The 11,360-nt window shown below is 25.0% G+C and overlaps 1 long non-coding RNA gene across 1 annotated transcript; it reads right to left on the bottom strand.

The window, feature by feature from the left end:
- Window positions 1-5,569: 5,569 nt before the first annotated feature.
- On the bottom strand, window positions 5,570-6,369 carry LOC112706993 (uncharacterized). The gene is made up of 2 exons (XR_003155939.3): window positions 6,032-6,369; window positions 5,570-5,941 (listed from the first exon to the last, which is right to left on the bottom strand). It is a non-coding gene; the product is annotated as an uncharacterized lncRNA (long non-coding RNA).
- Between the last annotated feature and the right edge of the window lie 4,991 nt (window positions 6,370-11,360).

Raw genomic sequence — 11,360 nt, 5'->3', positions numbered from 1 at the left:
ACAATATGTAGGAATCAAATCCAACTAACTGATGATATATATGAAAAGGTTGACTAGTTGAATCTTCTGTTGGCTAAATTACGTTATAAGAAATGTGAGAAATGTTTTTGAAAATATTTTTAGTATGTCAGTATTTTAGATGTTTCGGTTGATTTAGCTATTGATTTCAATTATATATACTTTTAGAAATGTTACTTTATATATATCATTGAAAGTTGAAACACATAAAATACTAAAAGTCTAGAACGCTTGAAATGCTTTCGATGTTATTATTTGTCAATGATATAATTCTATAATTTTTAATTTTAAATCTTACTAAAAATTATTAGAATACCAACAATTTTACTATAAGATATAAATTATATGGGATAAGTTTTAAGAATAAAAAATACTAAAAGATTATTAAAATTTATTTTTTATTATTAATTAATTAATAATATTTAAAAATATGTGTTAAAATATATTGTTAAATTACTAAACTAAATAAATTAGATTGATAGTTAAAAATAATAAATTTTGATAACTGTTTAACATTTTTTTTTTGTTACAAAATTCATAGACGACCTTAAATCCGATAAGGTAGATGAACATGATTTTGTTGAAATCCAAACGTATCTGTTTTGTGGGGCTAGTGATTTTGATTTGTTTGGAGTCATGACAAAGGTCAGAAGAAAAGCAGGATTATTATCAAATAATCAACTTGTCGCACCACATATACCAAACCAAATGTTTAGGTGCTCCAAATCTTAATTGACCCACAACAAAAATAATGAAAAGGAAATTAATTAATATGAAAATAATTTATGTACTGAAATAATATATAAATAACAATGATCGGTACGGGAAACCAACAAAGTTGGATTCCTTCAACAAAATGTTATTGGAAAAAAAATTATGTGATGTATATGTGATGCTTTTCTCACGTCACACGGCGTCAATGCATGAATGCATGCATTGATAGTTACAATAAGCTAAGTGCCAAGTATTTTTATTTTCATTTTAGCTTGTTAAATAGGACCAAATATTTGTTAGACGCATACATTTCATATAAAATTATATTATGTTAGTTCACCTGTCATTTGTTATTTATTATATCTGAAATATTTATTTATTTTAGTTCTCACAAAATTTTGGATTAAATTTTAATCTTTAACTAAAATTAATTATTCGATTAATTCTTAGCAATTAATTCTATCAGTTATTTGAATTTTTTGTTCTGTCAACTCTAACAAAAGCAAAATAGTTTCTGACAATTCTAACGAAGGATAAAATGATTTATACCCCGTCTGTTCAAAAATAATGTCATTTTTCCCCAATTTTTATCGTATCTTGTATAACTCTAACATTTATATTCTCCTTCTTTATTTTTATAGTCTTCTTCACCATCTCTTCCTTCCTCCTCTTTATCTCCAATATGGATTAAGTACGATTTTGGTCCCTAAGATAGAGGTCAAAAATTTGTTTCGTCCCCAACCCTTTTTGCATACAAAATGGTTGCTAAAATTTAACTTGGTTTTAAAATCGTCCCTAAGGTTTAACTTGGTTTTAAATTTTTGGCAGCGGAAGCGGAGATAAAGGTGAATCGTGAACAGCTTCTTCTTCTTTTTATTCCCTTCTCCCTTGTTCTTCCTCCTTCGCAGGAGCAGAAATACTCTCATTCTCTTATTTATTTTTTTTATATTTTTTTTGTTATGAGTAATTTATTGGTCTAAAATTTTAAGATTTAAGTAAAAAATACGATTTTAAAACTTGATTTTAAACTTTAAAGACGATTTTATATACAAAAAAAGGTTGGGGATGGAAAAATTGTTGGCCTATACCTTAGGGACCAAAATCGTACTTAATTCCTCCAAAATCAAGTCATGATGTAACTGCCATGTCTGTCGCACCTACCTCAATATGTTATGAACCACACACTTTCCAAATCTCTGTAACTAGCTAGTACACCCACCTCCTCCGCACTTTAGCCACTAGAAATATCCATCTCTACGTCCTCGATAACAGCATCACCTCCGATCCCGACAACATCTACCATATCCTCAAGACTACGTTCCACAACTACTCCAAGGGCACGCCTTTCTCCATTCTCTGGCAAGTAATATAGATTATTGGACATTAGGACATTATGAAAAGATTTTCCTTCGACATTATGTGTAAATTCTCATTTGGAATAGACCCTAAGTGCTTCATTCCTTCTTTCCTGGAGTCCAAGCTAACAGAGAGCTTCGACCTCACATCCAAGCTACTATCAATACAGCGAGCAATGTCACTGCTCATATGAAAATTGAAGTTATTACTGAACATTAGTTCAGAGAAGAAGTTAAAGGAAGCGATCAGAGTGGTGGATAATGTGGTCATGGAGATGATAGAATAGAGAAGGAGGGAGATGGCAACGATGACGGGTCTTAACAAATCAAACTTGCTGTCTAAATTCATGAGATTCATTGAAAAGGACAAGTACTTGAAAGACATAATCGTCATTATTTTTCTTAGTATGAATTGGTTGAGAACAAGTTGAAGATTTTTCTTCTTGCAGTGTATACATTGTGTAGCTTGAAGTTGCACTGTTAGACTGTTTGAGTTATGCAAGATATGATAAAAAAAATTTGGGGAAAATAGTATCGTTTTTGAATAGAAGGGGTCAAGGACCATTTTATCTTCTGTTAGAATTATCAGAGACCATTTTTTCCTACCTAAATAACTGAAGGAGTTAATTATTAGAGACTAATTGTGTAATTAATTTAAGTTTGGGATTAAAATATCTAATTCAAAATTTTTTAGGCGTTAAAATGAATAAATACTCTTATATCTATTATTTACTATCGAATATAATATATATTATTTCTAGAATTATTTATTAAGAAAACAAAATATTCTATTTATCATTTTAATAACCCCATTTATTACTTTTATTGTACATATTTAATCAAATAAAATACTAAACTAACTAATAAACCCATTATTACTAGCCATAGTTAGATAAAATGTAAATCTCATTAAACTTCAATCTAATGACTATAATAAATGAATCAACGTGACGTCTTAAACAAAACTAGTCACCTAATCAAATTCTTTATTATTAAAAGATTATCCTATCATGGTCCCCTTAGAACAAGTCACTAACACAAAAGAAGTCATCATGGTTTGATACTTTGATTTATGTCCACGATCATCATCTATCTTGTCAGTACAGCTAGCTTAATTGTCTCACCATATATATAACTCCATGACTCCATCCTTGCCCAAAAAATTAAATTGAAAAACAGTAATGTTACATGTTCATTACTTCATTTTGGATCAGAATTTAATTAGCAATAGTTTTTAGTTATAAAATATATAATTTATAGCTATATTTACTAAATTTTACACGTAAGAATTAATATAATTTGTATTTATATTTATTCAAATTTAGAATCAATAAATTTATTTATTGAAGAGAATTTAATATTTTTATTGATAAAATATTGGCTGAAATTGTTAAAAATTGTTGATTCTCAAGATTTTTAATAATAAAAAAAATTATACCATGAAACTGAAAATAATCCTCATATACATAAAAAAATTATTTATATAAAATACACATTAAAATATAAAATATATATTAAAAATAAATTAAATAATATATATATATATAATAATTAATTTAATAACTAACTTTTAATATACACATAATAATTTTAAAATAAAAAAAAAGTTTATTCCATTTAAATCTGACACACTACTAATAAGTAATAATGATCAGGAGATCTATTTCTGTTAGAGTTATTATTTAAGTAGTATAGTTATATAACAGATTTACACACCACTAATTATTATGGTACATAAAATCACTCTTCTAATTAACTAGGAAGTGATCAATGATGACAATAAAAAGACCAAACTTAAGAGCCATATAATCGTATAATTTAAAAAATCAACTGTATAAATCGTGACCACAAAAAATTAATGACTAAATTAATCATGGTCAATGGTATAAAATATATATTAAAAATAAGTAGTTAAATAATATATATGTATCTACATACAAATATAATATAATGGTTAAAGTATACATAGTATTTTTACTAAACAATATCAAAATAATGACCTAAAATCACAATATTATTTTGACCATCAAATGTAATATTCAGATCTAAATTATTTACCACTAATACACACAGGTTGCTATACATATACATACACAATGGAGAAAAAGATGATAGGGCCTAATCATGGCTTAGTTTGGTGCTACTTGGCTACATGCATGAAACTGATGGAATAGAAATGAATGCAAAGCAAAAATTACATAAAGGCAAAGAGTAAAGAGGCCCCACATTTTGAGTTTGCACCTTCAACTTTGAAGGAATTAATAGCCAGCATCTCAAGAAAACGAAGGATTCCTCCTTCATTAACTCTACCATGTCCCCTCCCTGCAAATCAGTCTTTATCATATTCTCATCATTCATTCATTCTTCAATTCCCTCACTTAACTCTTTACAGTAGCTACTTCTCACTGGTACTAATACTCCAACCCCATGGAAAAAAGTTACATAACATTTATGATTCATACATGTATAGTTCATTGTTCTAAATTACAGTCCTCACTCACAATTGTTGTAGTACCAATATTATTAGAAATTTTTTACATCAGTAATTTTTAGTAATTTTTATGATTATTTGACTAGTATAAATATTAAATTATATTTAATAAATAAATTTTATTAATTTATGTATATAAATTTTGATAAATATAAATATAAATTATATATTTTTTATATATAAATTTTTATAAATATGAGTATAAATTATTATCAATTAAGTACTGATTAAAATGATAATAATATTTACTGATTATATAATATTATTGTTCGTATTAGAATGACAAATTGGCAATTCTATATTATTACAGCATAAGAGCAATTTAATTAAAACGGTATATACTATACTATATAGTTTCATAAATAATATTGTAGTTATTTTTAGTATTAATACCTTTGTGAATTAAAATGTTTATAAAGTTATATAAGAGAGTACCTTAGCTTGATACATAGAATCAATCACTCTTTATCTTTTACCTAGCTATATATCTTTATAGGATTTTTTTTTTCTGATATTTGGTATATTGGATAGTATATAATATAATAATGGTTAGTGCAAACTAAAGTGGCCGACCTAATAGGCCAATTTTAATTTATATCTACTTACCTACTTGTTCATGTATATATATATACACACAATGGTGTATACATGCAACAATATCTATGAAATTATATTTACGTTCCTTATCACATAAAAGTTACACTAATTAGTTCAGTCATTGAAGTTTTGGAAATCAATAATATATATGACATCAAACAAAATCATCAATAAATATCCGTGTAATTCAAATTAAGTCGATACATATTATATATATATATATATATATATATATATATGACATAAATTAAAATTGGAAAAAGGTTGGGGGAGGTTGACAAAATTAAATTCCTATATCTTCTAGGTATAGATCAGAGACATGGAATCAAACCAGACTGTACTAGGAATTTTATATGGTCACTAATAAATCACACTAATCTTTTATATATATATATATATATATATATATATATACTTAAATGATGAATTCTACCTTAGCTTCAAACCTTTATATATATGCTGTATGTTCTGCTTAATTTATTCCCTTTTAATTCCAATTAATCCCACTAATTAAACTCGAATTTTGCTTTATTTTGACTAATCAGATCAGTAAACTTATATATAATTAACTAACTAACTAAGATTTTGGTATATGGTATACTATATGGCTACATGATGATATGAAAATATGATTTAATTTATGTGTAATTATTACCTTATATACCCCATGTATGTTGCCCTTTCATGGTGATGCTTCATCTGCAGCTAGCTACAATCCACACTATGCTGGAAACTTTGATTTTATTTTTCCCTTTTCCTACAGATTCTAAGTAAAGAGGATTGAATATATGAATATCTATCAAGAAGAGAGAGAGAAACAAGAAGGAATAGAAAGAAAAAAATAAGACTAACATACCATAACTTTGATGATATTGGGGGTGTGTATGTGGAGATGGTAATAAAGAAGTGCAAAAATAAGATATTGACGCGGCTCAATCAAATTACATGGTTACGGATTACCTAGTAACCATGTATTCAAATTGAGGCGCGCTAATACCTCAGTTTTGTTAGCTTCATACAACAAATATTCATAGCACTTCACCATCACCACCTCCAATCCATATATATAGAGAGACAGGGATCTATCTTTCATACATGCACCTTCTTTGAATAATCTTCCAAAGAAAGCAAAGAAGAAAGACTAATTGATGAAGATAGAAGAGTATAGAACCAATTATGGTGGATGATGCACCCTTTTCTCCTTAATTTTCTGAGATCTATGGAACTTTCTACTTTTCATTATGATGTGGAACTAACATAGCATTTTGCAACCTGTGGGGGAAGCAAATAGTAATAATAATTCAACAAAAGCCAGTAGTATATGCTATATTTTAGGTCTACACTGTTTGACTGATTAATCACTTTCCATCTTCCATTTCCATCAACATATAATAAAATACTCTTAAAACTATTTGTTTTCTTAACCTCAATTTCGAAAAATACTCTTAAAATATTTGCCTAAGTGTATATACATATTCAAACTACTACACCTTAATTTCAAGATTCTATAGTGACTTGCCATCCACGTACTCGTGGATCAAAATTTTCAATTCTACAAAAATATATTGCCTCGAATGGATTAAGAGGTAAGAGGGTGCTTATTGGAATTTTAATACATGCATAGAGACTTATACTCAGTTTTTCTTTTTTTGGTGACTAGAGACTTATACTCAGTTTGAATAAATAGTTTAATTAAATTTTTTTTAAAAAAATAATTTAAATAATAAATATTTATATTAAAAGTAATTTATTTAAATAAGTTATTTTGTATTTAATTTTTTAATTTTAAAAATATTTATTTTAAAAAAATATAATAAAAAATTATTATAAAAAAAGTTATTTTTTTAAATTTTTTATAAATACTTAAATAAATTTTAAAAAAATTATAATTTAATTTAAAAATTATACCAAATATTAATATTATTATTTTTTATAAATTAAAATTTAAAAAAATAATTTTTGAAACTTTTTAAATAGATCCTTTAAGACTTTGTATTTATATTATTATTAGTGTGAAACTTAAATGAATTAATTATTATACGTCACATATATACACTCAATTCATTGATAAAAGTACTCACTTTGATTTCGTTTTTTCATGAAATATAAGGGGATTGAAAGAGACGGGTTTCCATGCCTTCCGGTACAAATATGTACATATTAATTAAGTTGTTATGAATTGCACCCACCATTGTGGACCACATCACAGAATAGGCCAATGACTTTTAATAATTTCATAATATTATTTAAAATATATATATAGTTATATGCTAGCTATAAATGTAATATTTTGCTGTACCAAATAAAGTTTATTCTCAAAAGTATTATAATGTATCTTATTAACAATAATTTTAATTAGGGTTTAGGTATGAGATGCCCTCATGATTCTTCTATGGACCCTCATTTAATTTAATTTATATTTGTTTTGTGCCGTGGTTTATAGGCATGTGTAGGGACTAGGGAGTTGTCCCACTCTTCTTCCTAGCCTTAAATCAACTTTGGTTAATTACTATTTACTACTCAAGTTCTTACAAGGTATCACTTTATTCAAAATGGACAAGTCATCTATAACTTCAAAATAAAAAGGACAAGGCATCTTACTGGTAGTCAATTTCAGTACGTTGACTTGTCATGTATAATTTTTTTTTGAGTAAATAGCTTTGTTGATCACTACCTATTTATTTAAAAAATAAAGTATTTTTTATAATTTAAAATTTTTTAAATTATCTTCAATCATTCAATTAATTAGTCTACAATTCTAAACAGATATGCTACATCAGCAAATCATCGTTTACAAGAGCTATTTATATTTTAGACTAATAATTATTTGAATTATTGAAGACTGGTTAAAAATTTTTGAATTATAAAAAAACATAGTATCAGGACGGACCCAGTAACATCAATAAGGGGCACTTGTTTTTATGGTGTTTTTAATTTTTTTTAATATAATTATATATAATGTGTTTTTACTTTAAATTTTTTAAATAATCCCACTATAAATAAATTAAATTCAATTAGCTAAGTTCTAAATTTACTTTTTTTATTTTTTTATTATTTTAAATATTATTTAACCTAATTAAATTTAATTCTTGTGTCGTCACTCTTTTATTCCCTTAAACCCTCTTATTTTTATATTTTCAACCTTCTCTTTTATTCCTTGTCTAGTAGTGATCTTCTCTTCATCAAAAAATAAATTTTAATTTTTTTATTTTTTTATATAACTCTCCATGACTCTATATATTTTTTAATTTTATTATTTTTCTTTTTAATATTTTCAATTGCAAATTTTAATTCAAACAATAATTATAGTTTAGGTATTAATTTAATATTTTATTTTTTTCGTGACTTTATATATTTTATTTTATTCTCAATTTATTCATTCTTATTACTTATTTTTTATCATTTGTTCTATTATATATACCTATATTGCATATAAAATTTTAAAATAAATTTATTAATTTACTAATTTAGAATATATTTTTTATTTTTAAAAATAATAATAATAAAATATTTTAATTACAATACATAATTAAATATATGCATAAAATCTTTCATCTAACATTATATCAAAATTAAATTAAAAATATATAACAAAATTAATTATTTAAAAAAAAGAAAAATTTGTGAACTATGTTTCTATTATTTTATATAAACATACTTCTCATATATAGATTTAATTTTTCTAGTATTTATATATAATTCTAATTTCAAATTATAAATACTAGTATATCATTAGGCGCTAATGTGCCAATTAATTCATTCTTTTATTATTAAATATGTATAAAAAATTAGTTAGGATAATAAGGTATCTATAATTTAATTAAAATATTTTAAGTTTAAGTTTTAGAAATAAAAAAATATTTTTTTATAAATTATATATAATGAATAGTATTTTAAGAATGAAAATATGCGGTAACTCTTTTTAATTTTTATATTTTTATATAATTAATAATATTTAACAAAATTTATTTTAATATATATATTTTTGCCCCATTTCTAAAATTTTCTGGTTCGTCACTGCTTATTATCATTCGAACAAATAAATATGAATGAATATTTATTATAATTTTTTAAATGGAAATCGGATACATAATTAAACATGTAATTCAATTTGATAACCTTGGTGAATTTTCAATAAATACATTAACTATCTATCATAAGTGATAATTGGATTATTATTAAAGGAAATTATCAAGTGACAACTCTTTTTTTTTTGTTAATTTTAAAAGTATATATATTTCTTCTTTTGAATTATCAAACCATTATTATAGCAATCTACCAAAAACAAAAAACATTATTATATGTATACATTACAGCGATGGAAATTTAATTTACACTTGGATTGTGATGGACCAGCCAAAACTTTGAAGAACCGCAATTTGCTGAAATATTTTACCGGCGGGTCATAACTCACAACTCACAAATATTTGCGGTGGCACCTACCCACCTAACTTTTGAAATAATCCTTATTATGAATTGTGAATATCCAACACATTGTAGATCACAAAAGTTTGTTTGGACTTGTGAGCCTTCCTGGGGAGAGGTCAATAGCTATCACTTTCATGTTAGACAAAGTTTTGGTGGTTGTGTTCATTCATTGTATTAATTATTCATTCCATCCATTGTAGATATCAACCAAGATCTGAGCTCATGCCAATTTTACATTTTATAGAGGCACAAAACTATATACATATAAAATTAAAGTTAAGAATATGCATACTTCTGAATTATGAAAAAGGTATAATTATTTCTAATTTAAGGGCACATGCTGCTAACTGTGACGGATCTAAAAATTTTAATATATTAGAACAAAATATATATAATTTTCATGATAATTTAATATAATAGAATCAAATTTAATAACACAATAAAAATAAATAAATATAATTATCATGTACTACTAAAAAAAATTAAATCCTAATAAAAGCGCTTGCCTCTCACAAGATAACACTTGGATTCGTCCTTATATACTAATGTTATTAATTAAAAAAATTTATATAAAAAATATAAAGTTTAAATTTTTAATGCTTTAGTTATATATTTATTTGTTAAAGTAAAAAATTTTAAATTTTTTTATTAATAATAATAATATAATCTTAACATTTTAGCTAAATTTTTATAAAAATTATTTTTAAATAAAAGTTTATATTACTATATATGTTTATCAAAATGCAAAGCCATCATCCCAAAGTTTATTATATATTGGTGGAAAGACCAAATAATATACTCTTCAACGTTATTAATTTACCAAAATAAAATGAACTCTTCCAGATTTGTTTTTTTTATAAGAAAGAACTCTTCAACATTAAACAATTAGTTAAAGGGCTTGATCATTATATTTTCTTATGTTTTATGTCACATTGTTGTTCTGTTAACTCGTGCATCCAACTATTTGCAGGTCAACAGCAATTATAAGCCCAAAAGAGGGAAGAAGCAAAACTCTTTCATAGTAACTGGTGAAAGGACTCTAATATTGATAAAGAGCTATGCATTTTAGTAGCTAAAAATGGTTAAACTTTGATTCAAAGGTTATAACCATTAACCTTCTACTAATAATTATTGGATGAAACTTATGTATAATTAATTTTATGTGAAGTTGATAGTTGAAAATTGTTAAATAATTTAACAAGTTTGACTAAATTATTATCTAACAGCTCTCAATTATTAATTTTACATGAAATTAACTGTACCTGAAATTTTACTATAATTGATACGGAAAGATATTCATTCACCACATGTAAAGTGTGAATTTTACTATTTTTTTTTCTCTTTTGTTCAAAGACATAATAATTCAACACTGAAAAAATGGAGCAAAGTGGCAGCACATCAAACCCCCCAAACCAATTGTTGATAGCATAAAATAATCTTACACTATTATTTATTGATCATATATTCTTTACTTTTAAGATTTATAAAGTACTTGGTTATTACTTATTTGAACACATTTTTATTAATATACTTATATAGACTTAGAAGTAGATATTCGTATAAAACATTTTTTATATTGATAATACACCAAAACTTACATTTTAATTAGAAAATTTTTTAAGAAGAACAAAGAGATTTGTTGTTTTTTTTTTTCTTCCACTCCAAATTAAGATGAGAACTTATTAAGCTCCAAAAATCGCCGTTTTTTTTAAAAATCCCAACACAAGCTGAAGTTAAGTCCTTTGCTTCATTCATTG

Source organism: Arachis hypogaea, chromosome 8, assembly GCF_003086295.3.
Source record: "Arachis hypogaea cultivar Tifrunner chromosome 8, arahy.Tifrunner.gnm2.J5K5, whole genome shotgun sequence".
NCBI classification, from domain to species: Eukaryota; Viridiplantae; Streptophyta; class Magnoliopsida; order Fabales; family Fabaceae; genus Arachis; species Arachis hypogaea.
This window is presented reverse-complemented; position numbering and strand designations above follow the sequence as displayed.